Genomic DNA, 17,731 nt, shown 5'->3' with positions numbered 1-17,731 from the left:
TGATGCTCTCTCCTGAAAATTTTGGACATATCGTAAGGCAAATCGCACAGAATATAAGTAACAGTGGTCTCAGGAATCAAGCAAATTTTGAGAATGGCTGTCCTCATGCCTTCTCGGGCCTGTCCCGAGCCTAGATAATGGCTATCCTCTTGCCTGCACAGGCGAATCTGGAACCTGTAGATTGGTTGTCCTTGTTCTTGCACTGGCCAATCCTAGGCTGCCTCACTTTGCAGTTCTGCTTCAGGTAGCACGGCAATCGCCCAAAGTTTCTGAATGAGGAGGGACCCCGAGGACTCTTCTTTAGGGTTCAGAATGCTACCTGGTCTGGTGCCCACTCTAAGGGGTCATGACAAGGAATTGTTGAAGTCAGAGCATGATATGAAATAATGGACATGTTCTTAGGAGGCTGTGATCTCAAGTCCATTTTACACCAGGATAGATCCCTATAACCTGAGGTAGTCAGTGAGATTTTCAGTGACGTCAGTTTCCATCTCATAAATGAATGGGTAAGTTTTATCCATACAATTCCTCCTCAGAGGCTATGGGGATAGACAAACACTGGCATACTTGCTAGGGAAAGAACAGGTGATAGTATTTGAATAGAGCAAAGAATGCATGGAATTGATATCACAGATATTATTCTGTATTTTAAAAACGACCTCTCCTAGATAAATTTGTGACAACTGTGAGTCTAACTGGATGCTGAAAGACATCTCTGAATGACTAATACTTACTGAAATATTACTGTGCAATTAACATGTTATTGTTCAGAGAATAAGGGCAAAACAGTAATCTATTTATAGTACAGATGCAAGTTTTATTTCCAATATTTTAACTGTTTTTGACTAGATTCAGAACACAGACAAAGTTGGACTCCTGAATGTAGCACTAGTGGCCTTAAAGAATTGTTTTGTCTGTCACAGTTAGCAAGTTGGGTTCTTATTCATTTTCATATTTGGATTGCTTGTTGAAGGTCATATAAATCTCCTGAAGCACAACAGGATAATGGCTCACATCAGTGGCAACACATGGAAAATTCAGTTTGAGTCCAATGATGCAGCTGGAATATAGTTGCACAGGATTGTTTATTAAACACTTAGTCAAGCTGATTCTTTGAAAGGTCATGTTTTATAGAAATTGGTACACTGAGAAAGTGTAAAATTGAGGCTATAAGTGAAGATCCTACTTTACTGACACAGAAACTTGTTTTGCCTGTTTTGTACACTTTGCCAGTTTTCTAAGAGCAGTTTTTGATCTTGCTAGATGAAAGGTGTTTATTTGGCTCCTCTCTTTGATTTTTGTGAAAGATTTCTGTTTCCCTTTGGCTATGCAGCAATAAAGGCTTGCATTATTCAGAAACTCAGGGACACTTTCTATCAACCAGTTATTTCCTTGTGCCATTGCCTCAGTGCTATGCCATAAGTTCTTTCTTCTTGGAATTCTTGAATGCTTTACCACCCCCTCTCTTTTTTTTTTTTAACTCCAACTTATCTCAGGAGTTTATATTTAAAAGCTATTTGCTGTCAGAATATCCACTCTTCTCCTACAATCTGGGGTAACTTGTATTCCTGGCTAATTCTGTATTAACTATTCTTATCTGAATTTCTAGTTGGTCTTTTGCTATCTCTGAAAACATTGAATTTAAGTAACAGAACAATCCTGCTAGGCATGAAGAACTTGCTGCATGGTAAAATGGGTAGGAAATTATATGTATCGATTCAGATAATATACACCTTTTTCTTAATGTCAGAACAAAATAGCTTTCTGGATTTAAGTTACTGTTACTATGTTTCTTTCAGATAATCTATAAAGGCAAAATGAGTAGTGGTTTATAAATGGAGAAATGCTTGTTTTAAGCATGGTGATATTGAAAAGAAAGTTCAATTTTTCACTTTGAAATTAAATCTATGAAGGTGATTACTTGACTTATGTTTTGAAAAGTTTTCGGTGAATTTTTCTAAATATTGGATATGTTTTTAAACATATCATTATTAATAACAGCATTATAATGTTGTTCAAATAAAATGACTTTTATGCATTGTAAATGTAATAATGAAAATAACTGAATAGGTTTGTAGCATTTAACACAGTAATTAATATTCTTTAATAAAGCTTTTAAAATCTATTCCTTTTCTTAAGTTTATTCTCTTACATGAACAAACAACTGAATGACCAGGAAAGACATAAGACCAAGTCTTTTTGTAAACTAAATTAATATCTTTTGACATTTGGCATGTTAAAAGCTTGACACTGGAAGTCAGTCAAACAAAATGTTGGTTTGGATATTTAATAGGGCCTTGGTGTACTTTCTTTTTCATGACTGGAGCTGTATTGATGACACCATTGTGCTTTTATGCTATTTCTCCTAGCAGAGTTTTGTGGGAACAGTAAGACACTCTTGTTTGTCCTGTCTTAATGTTTTCTTACAATTTATCTTTTATGACTCCTCCTCATCCCTTCTCTCTTTCTCTCAGTCTCTGTCTTTCTGTTTTTCTGTCTCTGTCTATCTTTCTCTGTCTCTCTGTCTCTGTCTCTGTCTCTCTCTCTCTCTTTCTCTCTCTCTCTCTCTCTGTGTGTGTGTGTGTGTGTGTGTGTGTGTGTGTGTGTGTGTGAGTGTTTGTGTGTGTGTAGGGTGGATGAGGGAGAATGGAGGTGGATCTTAATGGCATGTATGTATAATGTTTTTTCATGTATGAAGCTTTACATATATGTAAGTGTATATGTTCATGTGTGTGCATGTGCATGTACAGACCACATGTTAAAGCTGTGTAATTTGATGACTTTCACTCTGTTTACTGAGCAGGGTTTGGGTTGTCTAGCAAGGCAGCTTGACCCAGGATTTCCAGTCTTCCTCTGCTCAGAGTATAGGTGAGCAGACACACTCACTCAACACTGGGTACTGGGTTATCTGAACTCTTTTCCTCACATTTGTGTGGCAAGCACAATATCCCCTTAACTATTTCCCAGCTCCTATTATTTTTAAAAAAAATGTTATTAGGAATTGGCTTTTACTTCCTTTATTTCTTTCTCAGCAAGTTCATTGATGGCATATATAAATATGTTGATTTTTTAATGTGACTTTGTATCACTCCAATTTGCTGGAACTGTTTGTATATAAGTTTTCTGTTGAAAATATTAAGGACAGGATTGCATTTTCTACAAATAGGGATCAATTGACTACTTCCTCTCCCATATGTATCCATGGTGGTATGTAAACATGGGCAGCACTGTGTAAATTAGTACACTGGTTTTCAAAACTAGACTTATGAGATAGTCTAGCTGTCACACACCAAGACAAATACTTAAAGATCCCACGTCCTACATCTGATATATGTTCAATGCATGTTTATTGCAATATTCACAATAGCTAGGAAATGGAATCGTTTCTTTTCCATTATGAACTTAATAGATGAAATGTGGTATATAGGGCCGGTGAGATGGCTCAGTGGTTGAGCGCTCTGACTGCTTTTCTGAAGGTCCAGATTTCAAATCCCAGTAACTACTAGGTGGCTCACAACCATCCATAATGAGATCTAATACCTTCTCCTGGGGTACCTGAATAGAGCTGGAGTGTATATATATATATGATATAATTTTAGTCAACTGAAAGGTAGCTTGCCACAGACAAACCTCACTTGGGTCCTTGCTCCATGGGCATATCTTGGATTCTGAGTAAAGGTGGGCAAGGATTTAACAAGAAGAGAGGCTGAGAAACAGACAGGACACAAAGGAGTGTGGATCTGAATGTAATTTGTCTCAAAGGGAGCAATAGTCTTATAAGTGACTTTTACACAAAATAGAGGAATGCCTACAAAGGACTGGCAGGGACCAATTGGGATAAAATTCAATGTTAAAAACTGGGATCAAAAGTAGCCTTCCCTAAGGTTTGCTTAATCTTAGAAGTCATAGGCAATGGTTTTGTGCCCTTGCAATAGTTCCTCTTCTAGTCTATCATATAATACCCCGGGCCCCTAGGTCATTGCAAATTCCTGTGTATGTTTGAAGCTCAACTATCTATAGTTCTAATTATCTATTCTGGTTTCTTCTTATAACACAACCTTTCTTATTCCTAGATAATAGTAAATTCTTGCATATGGTAGTAGTTTGCCCTGAGAATTCTAACTCTGTGGAACAGATAGTAATGCCTGATTTCTTTCATTATCTCTCTTACAGTACTAGAGGTAAATCTGAATGTCACTGAATAGGCAGCATCCTAGGTGAATTCAAAGACCATAGTTTGCTCAAGGAATGCCTAGGACAGGAATTCCTAGATGAGGTATCTAACTTAGCAATATGTCAAAATCAATCCTTAGAGGCACTTACAAAAAAGCAATATTAAGGGAAAGCACACAGATCCATTTACCGACTAAAGCAAGGACATTGGAACATTCATTATACAGGTTACCATGAATACAGGAGACTAAGTTTCCGTGAAGTTTTCGCCTCGGGACCATGTCTAGGCTTTTCGGCCTGTCAGGTGGGTCACTACTGGTGTGTTTGTAGCAGTAGCTGAAATCAAGGCATTTGGAGGAAAATGGATGGAAGGAGAGTGTTTTGTTAGGTGAGTTAACACAGATTTGGAATAAGGTAATTAACATAGTTTTGCTCTCCTACGGGTTTGAGGCCATTTTTATATAATTTCGTGCATGTGTGAGGTTGAGTGATAGTATTCTCTTGCAGAAAGATAGAAAACCTAATATATTACTTATCATAATGAACATAAAGGGGAGTTAGCAATTGCTGTATTATTGCTGTGATCAACCACTATTACCAAGTCAACTAGTAGAAGGAAAGCTTTTTTTGTCTTATCATTCCAGAGGGATAAGACTTTATCATGATGCCACAACTCTTCCCTGCAGCAGAGCTGGTGTTCCAGAACTCCTCCCACATACAGAGATATCTTGACTACTAAGAGGTCTGTCATAGCCAAGCTCACAGATGAGATACCGCTTGCCACAATACTGTGCCTACCTGGGACCTCAAGGGGCCCAGTGAAAGCAATCCATATCTGTCTTGCCCTGGTAGAGATACATTTTCCTTCTGGCCGAAAACTGGGCCTGGGCCAGAGCCACTGCTCCAGATCCAGTCCCACAACCATCGACAACTTTGATTTCCGGAAGCTCCACCACAACCAGTTCACAATCAGCTCGTTGGAGGAACAGGATCGGGTCAGAAACAATAAGGCCAGTAAAAATCTGAGATAAACAAATGGTGAGAGGCAAATATAAAAATTGTAAAAGACCCAAAAAACACTGAAAGTTTAAAAAAATCAAGAAAACCAAAAAAAAAGAAAAGAAATATATATATATGACCCTAAAGCCCTAACAAAATATACCAAATTTCTAAAAAATAAAATAAAATAAACAATGACAAACAAACAAACAAAACAAAAGCCTTAAAAAAAAGAAATTAAAAAAATCCTAAACTCCTTTAAAAGCCCTAAAAGACCCTAATACCCTAAAATACTTTAAAATTCAAAAGAAATCAAGAAACATCCATCCCTCTCCAAATATAGACCTCAAGAAAACCCTAAAATCCCAAAAAATCCAGAAATATTTTTAAATCATAAAAAACTAAAACCCTACATAAAATCCCTGTCATTCAAGCCCCCCATCCTAAAAACTCTAAAATACTTAAAACTCCCTAAAAGACTCCTAAAATCTTAAAAAAGAAAACCCTAAAACACTTTAGAATCTTTAAACAAACACTAAAAGAGACCTAAAAAGCTTTTAAAATAACCTAAAATACTTTATATTTATCTATCTACCTATCTACCTTTCTACCTATCATCTACCTACCTACCTACTTAACTACCTACCTACCTATCTTATCTATGTATCTTATCTATCTATATCTATCTATCTATCTGTCTATCTATCTATCTATCTATCTATCTATCTATCTATCTATCTACCTATCTACCTACCTACCTATCTATCTATCTATATACTTTTTACGGTTTTTCAAGACAGTGTTTCTCTGTGTAATTCTGCCTGTCCTGGAAATCACTTTTTAGACAAGGCTGGCCTTGAAATCAGAAATCTGCCTGCCTCTGCCTGCCATATGCTGGGATTAAAGACATTGGACATCACAGAAAGGAGACCCGAAAATACTTAAACAAACAAACAAAACAAAAAATAAAACAAAAATACAAAACAAAACAAAACAAACAAACAAACAAAAAAACAGGAACTCTAAAAAGACCATTAAAAATTCTAAAAACACTTTAAAAATGCCTTAAAATTCCCCAAAATCTCAAAAACCCTAAAAAGACCTTAAAAATTGTAAAAGCAAAAAAAAAAAACAACAACAACAAAAAAAAAAAACAGAAGAACAAAACAAACAACAACAACAACAACAACAACATGTCTTTAAAAAGTTGACTGAAACACTGAAGAAACCCTAAAATTATTTTTATATGAAAGAACCTTAAAAAAAAATCCTAAAAGCCATAATTAAAACTTTACACACCCTAAAGAAAAATCTAAAATTCTAAAGAGAATTCAAGAAGTCTTACTAAAAAAAACAAATGAAACAAATAAACAAAATATAAAACAAACTAATGAAAAAAAAAACCTAAAACTCTAAAATAACCTTAAAAAAAATAGAACCCCAAAAAAGACACTAAAAACCGCAATGCCCAAAAACCCTGTGTACTGTGGCATGAGAATAGGCACACACGAATATATTAAATAAACAAATGAATTTGAATAAATAAATACAAATATTTTGACTTTAGGCCATGTTTCTGCTATAAGCATTAAAGTTGGCAAAATCAGAGCTGGCAAGAAGGCTCAGCAAGTCAAATTTCTTTTTTTGCTCCCTGGCATCTGGATTTCAAGGACTGAATCCATATGGGAGAAAGGGAGAATTTCACTGAGTTATTCTTATACACAATAAACAAGCAAAAATAATCAATCTGTAATAATTAAGGCCAAATGTTGGCTATTGCATTAACTGTGGTGGAATTAGAACTGGTTATGTTATAAATGTTGCTGAATTCCAAATTGGTTGATGAATGAGTTTTACTGGGATTCCTTACAGGAATATGTGTGAGGGATTACTTACAGGAGCAGAAATGACTCAGGGACAGCTGTACCACCAAAGCCCACCCCACTATGGTCCACAAAAAACGGGAACCTGGAGAATAGAGCAGACAGCTCAACAGGTTGGAGAGAATCCTTTCAATGTAGCTCAGTGGATCTAAACCCCTTCCAGGCAAGGTAGCTCCAGCTCCCTCTTGTTTCTGCTTCTTTCAGACAACTAGTCTCAACTTCACCAAGACTCTGTAAGACCCCCAAAGCTGGGCCTCCACTCAAGTCCCAGGATGAGCTGCCCAGCACCCCAAAGACTCAAGAGAAAACCACACCTAATGCAAACTGCAAGAGGTTTTATTATCAGGTAGCTGAGGAGGAACTCCTTCTGCCGTGCAGGGCAGGGGAGTTTGACCCTGAGCAGTAAAATTACTGGACTTTAACAGCTAGCTGAGGAATTGGAAGAAGTTGGGAGGAGAGTTGGCTATAGGTGGGGGTGTAGTGGGGGAGTAGTCTGCACCTCCTCTCTATATCCATATCCTTGTAGGTCTTCCTACAATTATCGCATCTCTGGCTGTAAGGCACAGAAACAAAAAGCCTTTTGCTGGCAATAGAATACAAAGAGCTTCCTTCTGATGTTTATTTAGAGATCAAGGGAAAAAAAAAGGTTGGGAAATGTCCAGGGGCTCTTCCTTCCAGGGATAAATGCTATAAGACAGGGTCTCACATACCCTACTCCTTCTAGTAAATAGTTCTAATATTAGAACTAGGAAAATTAAACCTCTGGCCCAGCTGTCAAATAAAGCCAACATGAGGTCACATCTTCAGAATTTGTTACATTGAGAGCCCCAGAAGCCCTTTAATGAGACTAAAGAGTTTCTCACCAGAGGTGGGATGGAGGGAGGAGGTTCAGTTCCTGAGCCAAGCCCAGTTAGTGCAAGCAGGGCTGGGCCAGTGGGCCTCGGTGGGGCCAATAGGAGGAGCCAGACACAGGCTGGAGGAGCAGCAGCAGAGCTTGTCACAAGAACCAGTTAGGGTCCTTTTCATCTGGGTTTATGGTTGTTAGAAAGGTGGTGTCAGGCCAGGATAGGATGCTCTATTTGAAATTGATGTGGTCCCATTGTGGTTCCTGGTACCTATGTATTGTTTGTTTGTTTGTTTGTGTGTGTGTGTGTGTCTGTGTGTGTGTCTGTGTGTGTGTCTGTGTGTCTGTGTGTCTGTTTTTTATTTTTTTTCAGGAATTCCCAGGAATCATTTTTGATCAGTTATAGGGCCTTCAAGTGAGCTGGCAGGGGTTGGGAAAAAGGAACACCAGGGTCAAACATTCTCCCTGCTTCATTAGGTCTCCCATGGAGGAGTTCAAAGGGTGTAAGTATAAATTTCCCTGGGAACTAGGAGAAGGTTAGGAGTGTTGTTTAATCTTTTCTGCTGGTCTCTAAAGCCAATCTAGTTAAGGTTTACTTTAATGTTCTATTTATCTGCTCTACCTGTCCTGAAATCTGGGGTCTATAAGCAATTGTCTTATCTGAGCAACGAAGGAGGGGATGTTGTCTGATGAAATTACCTTAGGGATGTCAAATATTGGGAAAATTTCCTCTAATATCTTCTTTACCATGACATTGGTGGTCTCCTTCTTAGTGTGGAAGGCTTCCATTCACCCTGAAAAAGTGTCTAAAAAAACTAATAAATATTTATTACTGTACTTGGCTGGATTAACGTCAGTAGAATTTATTGCCCAGTATGCCCCTAGCAGGTCACCTCTTAGCTGCTTTCCCGGGGTGAAGCCTGAATTTTAACTGCTAGCAACAGAGTATTCCCAGAAGACTGACAAGGGAATAAAACACCCAGTTCTAAGAGCCTTTTGAGGTGAGGTCTGATGCCCTTGAAGGCCTCTTTGTTCATGGGGTATTATCATACCCCAATAGGAGTCGCACCAGCTTTGAGCATCACAACGATGGGGGCACCCTTTTTGTCATTTTTATACCTGCAGTCTCTGGCCAGGCTTGAGGATATCTCTCTAACCAGTTCCCTTCTAGCACTTTTCTCTAACAGGTTTGAGGCTCACTTTATCTATATTAGTTTTCTGATTTTCAAGCTAAAATTATAGAGATGGTGGAATCCAAGAGACTGAAGTTCCTTCTGAAAAGAAACTTATGTGGGCTTTTATTTTGATAGTAAGTCTCTCCCCAACAATGGGGTGGAGCATTCAGGAATGATGAGAAAGTAATGAGTTACTTGGCTTCTTCTTAAATCAACTTTATTATCAGTGGTCCAAGAGTATGGATTCTGACAAGTAGCCACTATTACTACAGTTTTCTTGTTCTTCAATTTCCCCAGTGGCTCTTTCAGAACTAAAAATTCTGCTCTGGTATCAACAAGGAAATATGTTGTGGTCGCCTCCACAGTTAGGATTACCCTAGGCTCGGGGAGGGGGGCCTGAGGCCCATCTGCCCTAGGCATTGTCATCTGGGTTAAGGACCTTGGGAGGACTGATATCTATTTTTTTTTGGGGGGGGGCAGTCTTTTGCCCAGTGTCCATTTTTTTTTATTGGTCCTTATCTAGAGGTGGTTGCGAAGGTCCTCTGGAGTTTTGACATCTTTTTGGTGCTGTGTTACCCAGGTACACTGTCTGCCTACATCCTCCTCCCTTTCTATAATATTCCTTATCACCTGGAATTATATCCAAAACCCTAGTTAAATTTCTTACAGCCTTCTATCTCGTATAATTTATCTTTTTTCAGACTCTCTCTTTACTCTTTCTCTTTTTTCTTCTCCAGTCTCTCTCTTATAGTACACTTTCTCTGTCTCCTTAACCAGATCTTTCAAAGATAATATTTGCAGACTCTATAGACACTGTAACCTTTTAATGTCAGAAGCATACTGGCCAATGAAAGCCATGGCCATCGCTGCATGCTGGCCCTCTGATGTAGGGTCAAAGTGAGTGTAAGGCCTGTATGGTTCTAAGAGGTGCTCAAAAAAACACTGCTGGGTGCTACTTTTCCTCTTGTAGGATCCCTCTTACCTTGGCCAAATTAGTGGGGCACCTGCCAACTCCTTTCAGCCCTGTTACTAGAGCCCAGAGGAAAACTGTCAACTGCCCCCTACTGTGAGGACTTTTAGGGTCCCAGTCAGGACTTGTCAGAGGCAAGCCTGCATCTATTTCATTCAGAAGATGTGACAGCCATTCATTGACCCCTAGCATGTTCTTTCTTGCCTCCAGCAGTATCTTTTTTTTCTCCTCTGTGGTGAAAAGAATGCTCAAATTCTGTTGACAGTTATCCCTAGTGGGCTGATGAGAGAACATGAGAGATTACATTAGATGAGTATGGCTAGAGGGGTTTCCAGAAAAGGGGGCATGATATGCCTTCAAATTATAGGATCAGTAGAGGAAAATGGCCAGTACTAAAGGGACTGCAGTTGTCTGGGTTCTGATGGAGGAGGGCCATAAGTATATAAAGGCAGCACTGTGCAGTCTGTTTCCTCTAGGTTCCGAACTCAACAGCCTCAGGTTCCAGCTGCTGGTCCCACCCCCACATCTCCAGCGGCACCTCAGACATGTTGAGAGGTCTGGGAGGGGACGAGTTGGGGATATGGTGGTAGGGTGTTATGCCATTGTGGAGGTTCTTCTATCTCTGGATATATCTTTGTGGGAGCCAGGGTTGCAGTTCAGACTCCACTATTTTTATCTCGTTTTTTTTTTTTTTTCTCTGAGTGGCAGAGAGTTAGGTCTCAGGAGTCTGGCTTTTTCCACTGAACTCAAGGTTTCAACAAGGATGGGGGGGGGGGTCCTTGGCTAAATTTTTTTAGATGAGATTCTATGGCACTTGATTTGGTTGAGACCCTGGTCCCCTCTGCCTAAACAACATTTTAAAGGGCAGAAATCACAATCAAATCAAGAGTGTCCTATGGTGTTAAACCAACACCAAAAATGTGCCATTCCCTAGAGCAGAAAGTTCTTCAAAATCTCTTTCTGACATCTACAGACAGGTTGTGAATCCTAGTCTTAATTTCAGTCCAAATCCCAAGACTCATACGAGGGGAGTGCTAATAGTCTGTCTCATTGTCAGAGTCACATTCAGGGAGACAAACAAGATATACACACAATAAATTACGATAACTGCAACCAGTACCCAATCAGACAGCCGAGTAAGCACACTCTTAACTTTGCACCCAGTAACAGAAACAGATGACTGAGTGAGCACACTCTCACTTGGCACCCAGTAACAGAAATGGATTGCTGAGTGAGCACCTTTCAATTGGCACACAGTAACAGAAACAGATGGTTGAGTGAGCACCACTCAATTAGCACCTAGTAACAGAAACAGACGGGTGAGTGAGCACAGTCTCAATTGGCTCCCCGATGGGAAATACCCAGGCATCCCTGGAGCTCCCTCAGACCTTCTGGGATGTCTCCCAGGTTGGCAGGCAGTTACTCCTGACACATCTGTCAGTAACCCTCCCCTCCATCCCAGACAGGGAATTTGTTGCTCTCATGTGCACAGGCTACTGTAAACTAAGAATACAAAATTCAAAAAAAGCCTGCAGACAAAGACATAGACAATGACATAGACAAAGGCAGGATCTTACCTCTCAGCGGGGATTTCTGAGAACTGGGGTAGGCCACAAATCTCAGCAAATGAGCACCCACATGTAAGACCACCAAAAGCTGGGCCTCCACTCAAGTCCTAGGATGAGCTGGCCAGCACCCCAAAGACTCAAGAGAAAACCCCCCCTGATGCCAAATTCAAGAGTTTTTACTAAATCTAGCTGAGGACAAACTCCTTCTGCCTTGCAGGGCAGGGGAGTTTGACCCTGAGCAGTAAGAACAGGGGGTTTTAACAGCTAGATGAAGAATTGGGAGGAGTTGGGAGGAGAGTTCGGAGGAGATGGGGAGAGTTGGGAGGAGTTGGGAGTAAACTTGGCTATGGGTGGGGAGTAGTCTGCATATCCTCTCTATCTCCATATTCCTATAGGTCTTCCTACAATTATCACATCTCTGGCTGTAAGGCACCGAAACAAAAAGGCTTTTTGCTGGCTATAGAGAACAAAGAGCTTCCTTCTGGATGTATTTTAGAGATTAGGGAAAACAAGGTTGGGGATTGTCCAGGTTTTTACCTTCCATGGAGAAATGCTCTAAGCCTTGGCCTCATATTTCTATTTTGTACCTCATCTTTCTGCATATGAGAGGGACTCTCAGCTTTTATTCCTTTCTCTGGCAGGGAGAAGCCTACTGACTTTTGTCAGTTTGAGGGACTCCTTGAAGCTCTTTGAAGGTGTTTGCCTTCCTGCTTAAAGAGCTTCCTGGATTTCTTTTGAGTTGTTTATCTCTCTGCTTAAGGAGCTTCCTATAGGGTGGAAGGTTTCAATCCTCTGAGGATACTATTATACAAATGTATATTAAGGGCTTTTGGAGTTATAGTAGTAATAAATTCAATGTTTCTTGTATGTACAGTTAATAATTTTATGTCACAAAATAATATTATACTAATAATTATTTAAACTGTGTCTTATACTGCTAATATGGTTTCACATATACATGGGAGTTTGGTAGCCTCAGGACTCTGTCCAGGTAGCTGGATCATGTTAATGAATTTTACACTCAGATTGCCATTCATTTTATTTTTAGTTGCCAATTTCAAGGGCACACCATTTACTTTGCGACTACCAGTACTTTAGATTTTTTTTTTTTATTTTCATGACAGGGTTTCTGTGTATACCCCCAGCTGTCTTGAAACACACTTTGCACAGCAGCCTGGCCTCGAACTCAAAAATCTGCCTGCCTCTGCCTCCAAAGTGCTGGGATTAAAGTCGAGTGCCACCACCACCTGGCTAGTACTTTAGATTTCTAAATGGTCCCCTCTGGTAAGTTGGAACAGGAAGAAAATTGTACAGCTAGTCCCCAAAACACACAATCCTGATTAGGTGAGAAAAAGTATAATCGAGGCTGTGTACCCAACATATCCAGTATAGCCCACAAAGGGCATGGTACCTGATACCTGCATTGACATTTTTTTCGGTCCTGTCAGAGATTAGAGAAACTAGACAAGGAATAGATGTTTTGTTCAAAGTGGTTTGGGAATCCACACCATTGAATTTCCCAAGTGACTGCATTAAAGAATGTTTGGCCCAGGCATGTGGGGCTTCCAGCTGAAGTTTAAATCACCCTTCCATTAGGTAGGTCAGTTTTCCCCAACAACTTAAGTATTAGTTCAATTTTGGTTTTGGTTTTGTCCAGGATCTCATTATGTAGCTCAGAGTAACCTGGAACACACTGTGTAAACCAGGCTAGCCTCAAAATCACAGAGGATTCTGACTCTGGAGTGCTTAGGTTTAAACACAAGTGCTATTACCACTCCTAGTCCCAATAATTGAAGTTTTAGTGAGTCAAGATTTGTAGCAGGACCGGGGAACCTTGTCTCATACAAAGGATTACAGGAATCCAGTTCTTTTTTTTTTTATCTATCCAGGCCATAGTTCTTCCATGTTAGTTTTTTCACATGCATGGCCAAAATACACCCTTAGCTACTGGACTAGTGTCTACCAGGATGCCGCACATGCACACTGTAGTGAAGTCTGCTTGGCAGTCCAAGAGACCTGGAAGCACTCATAAGTCAAAGAGTTTCAAAAGGAACTCAACTCCTGGAGCTTTGGCATTCTCATAACCCACATATTCATACCCTATCCCCTTGTTAGTCTGGTGTACAGATCCATGTGCTCTCTTTTAGTAATATCTTATCATAAGTGCCCTTTAAGATTGATTTCTGACATAGCTAAGCCTTTGCCAGTGTTCCAATGGCCTAGAAAGTCCTTGAGCTGACCATGGGTTTGGAATTCAATGTTGCCTATTCAGTGACATTCAGAATTGCCTTTGGTATTACACTATCACTTAGAATAAAAGCCAAATCACTCCCACATACAGGAATTTACAATGGTTTAGGCAGTAGATCTGGCTGTGGTTTTAGGGTAATGAGATGGTTAGCTAGAGCCAAACTCCCTAATTAGAAATATGACTTGGGTGTGAAAGCCATTGCCCTAGGAGTGTAAGACCTCACACCTGGCTTCTAAGACTTTAGGTGACCTTAGATAGGGCTGACTTTGTCTCAGTTGTTTTATTGACCAGTTCCTGCCTGTCTTTGTGTTTACATTCCTCTGTTTTGTGTAAGAGCCATTAAGCACCCAGTAACCTCATTTGTACTTTGCCAATGTGTCACCTAACTTCCCTATTTTCTTGTGTATAAAAAGTTTGATGCTCAATTTGACAAATGACATTCAGATAGTACACAATCTCACGTGTTCATCTTTCTGTCATTCGCAGACTCTTTGCCCATCTCGGACTAGTGACTCTTTCCATGCAGAAAGAGGGACCCAGAGGGTCTGTGGCAACAGGACCAAAAACAGATTTCTTGCTATGGGAGCAGTGAGAAATGGGCTAATTTTTATTTCCTCATGAAAAGAATGGAAGATCTGGATGTCACTTAATGCATGATAGAAACTCTCTTGACATTTAACACAGACCCTGTGATCGTGCCCTTTCCAATCTGCTAGCCAGTATTCTGTCAGGGGTTTCTTAAGTTAGTGATATTGAAATTAGAATGTTTCCAGGTCCCTAGTTGACAGTCTGATGCAGAAGGCTCCTTTTGAAGGAGTACCATTTTTGCACTTGTAGTGCCAGGTTGTTCATAAGATGTGTTTCCAGTAGGAAATGTAAAAATGGGCTTTAGGGGTACATCTGGCCAGAGTTGAAGGATGTTCACATATATAGTTATCATTTAGCCTGTATGCCCACTCTGAGTGCTGCCACTGACTCAATGAAGTTGATCAGCCATAATCTAGGTTTGCAGAGACATATAAAATTATTGACACTGGTTGTCCTAGGTTAGAGAATAGTAACTTTTGGATCATTTGTCCCTGTCCTAAGGGATGGCTCTGGTCTTCTTGTCATTCCACTGTTGGGGAAAACTGCATATCAAAAAATAATGTCTCCCATGTTGGTAGATGGAGTATGTGATTTTTTTTATACTTGAAAATGGATGTGACAAATGAAGCTGGGTCCAAGTAAATCCTTATCCCAACTGAGTCAGACAAATACAGTAGATAACAGAATTAGCAGGGCCCACAAAGCAGGGGAAGATCACTCCAAGCAAGTAGTAAAAAAAAAAAAAAATCTGTTCATGCTGTAGGCAGCCAGCACCTAAAAGATGGTGCTGGTCTCAGGTACACCATCGCAGTAAACAACACCACTGAGCAGGTGCTAGACCAAATCTGGCACCAACCCCTCCTGAGTGGGTGCATGCAAATTAACATGTCTGCAGACTGACCAACCCTAGCAGGACGCATAGCCTTCCTTTACCAGGAAGAGGTAGGCGAAACATCACCCCAGCAATTGTGTTCCTCTTTTCTTGCCTTTGGGAGGGCCTCAGCAAACCTAGCGCTTTCTGAGCTTCCTAAAACTTGGAAGTTTTATTTGCTTCTGAGTTGTAGGATCCTCCATCCTCCTTATAGGAAAAAATGTATGAGAATTTTGCTTCCTATAAAAACCCAGCAATGTTATATGTGTAGTTTTTTTTTGTTGTTGTTTTGTTTTAATCTCATGTCTGTCCCCAGCTGCAGATAGTTTTTGTTTGAAATTCTAGTGATTCTTGAGAGTGTATAAAAGAAAGAGCTCCTGAGAGGACCTAGGGCAGATGCTGCTCCTGCTGCACCTGCTTTTGTTATCACAGGATTAAATGAGCAATGCTCTTGTCAATGGAGCAAGTTTGTGGATTTATTTGTGTCAAAGGGCACTGATGGACATACATTGCTGCAAGGAGAAAAACAAGTGCATAATTTAGCATTCTTAGTGATTAGGTAAGGTTAGGTTATCTGAATTTATCTGAAGGCCAAGCCAAATGAAATGTTGTTTTGATTCCTTTTTGGGAATACAAAAATCCATGTCTCAAACTAATATTTATAGATTTTGTCAGTTGCTTTTAATGTGTTAGTGTTATGAAATATTACATGGCAAGGGAATACATTTGCTGGGCCCATGCATGATGTGACCTTCAGAAATTACACCACGGAACAGACCTGGTATAAAGGGAATGATTGGGAGAGGGTAGAGGAATGAGGAAATGGGGGAGGTATAGAGGCTTAGAGACAGAAACAAAACCATTAGTCAGAAAAATATGGGGCAAAGAACAGATAGAGGGGAAGCTGAAAACAAAGAGAGAGACAGAGCTATAGAAACAAGAACAATGGGAACAGAGAGGTTGGGCCTAGAACAGAGAGAGGGGGCTAATCAGTCCTTTTATCCTGCCTTGAAGTTAGCAGTTTAGTTTCTTTCAAGAAGAAATATACTTTCAATGAATTTTGTAAGTTAACAGGAAATATTTTCATCTCTGAGAGCAATGTTAATTTTAAAGTGTTTATAGTACATTTTTGTGGGACTACTTTCTTAAGAACAATATAAGCCAGGTATGTTGTCATATACCTGTAATAATACCTACATGGAATGCTGAGATCACCTGGAACCTAAACATTCTAGAACTTCTTGGACAATACACAACATACTATGTGCCTATTTCAAAAATGAAATGAAGTGAAATAAAATCAACCCAATGTACCTTCTTTATTTGTATCTCTTACCTTTGGAAACTAATAAGATAATGAATCAAAAAATAAATAAATTTCAATTATCTGTATGGATGAAAACAATTTTAAATGTTAAGAAGGTTAAAAAAATCACTACAGTGATGGGGAGGAAAGAGCCTGGGTGGGAAATGGGACAAGAACGTGAACATGATCAGGTATTGTGTGTGTGGGGAACATAACTGAAGTGCTGAGGAAAAGCAAAAAGAATGGAAACAGGCAACTTTTTGAGGTTGGAGGTGAGAAAACCCTCGGTTATATCAGAGACCTGGGAGGTGAGAGACCCTAAGGACTCAAAGGGAGGGACCTTAGAAGAAATGCCCTACAGTGGGGAGAGGGAACTTGTAGAGTCCTCCTCCAGTGGAGGGACAGGACATCAAGTGGAAAGATTGAGTTACCATCCCACAGTAAAAAGCTCTAACCCAGAATTGTTCCTGTCTGAAAGAACTGCAAGGAAAAAACATGGAGAAAAGCCTAAAGAAAAGGAGATCCAGTGACAAGACCAAATTGTGATAAAGCTCAAGGAGAGGCATCAAGGCCTGACACTATTACTGATGCTATTCTGTGCTCACAAAAAATGGGCTTATCATGACTGCTCTCTGAAAGACCAAGCCAGCAGGTGAAAGAGTCAGATGCTCAAATTTATATGCAACCAATAGACAGAAGCTGGGAACCCCTGTGGATGAATTGGGGAAAAGCTGGAAGAAGCTGAGGAAGAGGTCTACCCGGTAGGAGGACCAACAATCTCAAATAACCTGGACCTCCCAGGATGTCTCAGACACTGAGCCAGCAACCAGGCTTCATACACCAGATGATATAAAGCCACCAACACATATACAGAAAAGGACTGCCAGGTCTGGACTCAGTCAGATGAGGTCCATCTAATCCTCAAGGGACTTCAGGCCCCAGGGAGCAGGGAGGTCTGGTGGAGAGGGGACAGGATGGTGGGGACATACTCTTGGAGATGAGGATTGTGGGCTTGGGGCCCTGGGAGCATGGGGGCATGTAGGCAGGAGATATGGGGTGTGGAACAGTAAGAGGGGGAACTAGGAGAAGAATAAAATCTCGAC

Source organism: Mus musculus, chromosome Y (assembly GCF_000001635.26).
Source record: "Mus musculus strain C57BL/6J chromosome Y, GRCm38.p6 C57BL/6J".
NCBI lineage: Eukaryota > Metazoa > Chordata > Mammalia > Rodentia > Muridae > Mus > Mus musculus.
Note: the sequence above shows the minus strand (reverse complement) of the source record.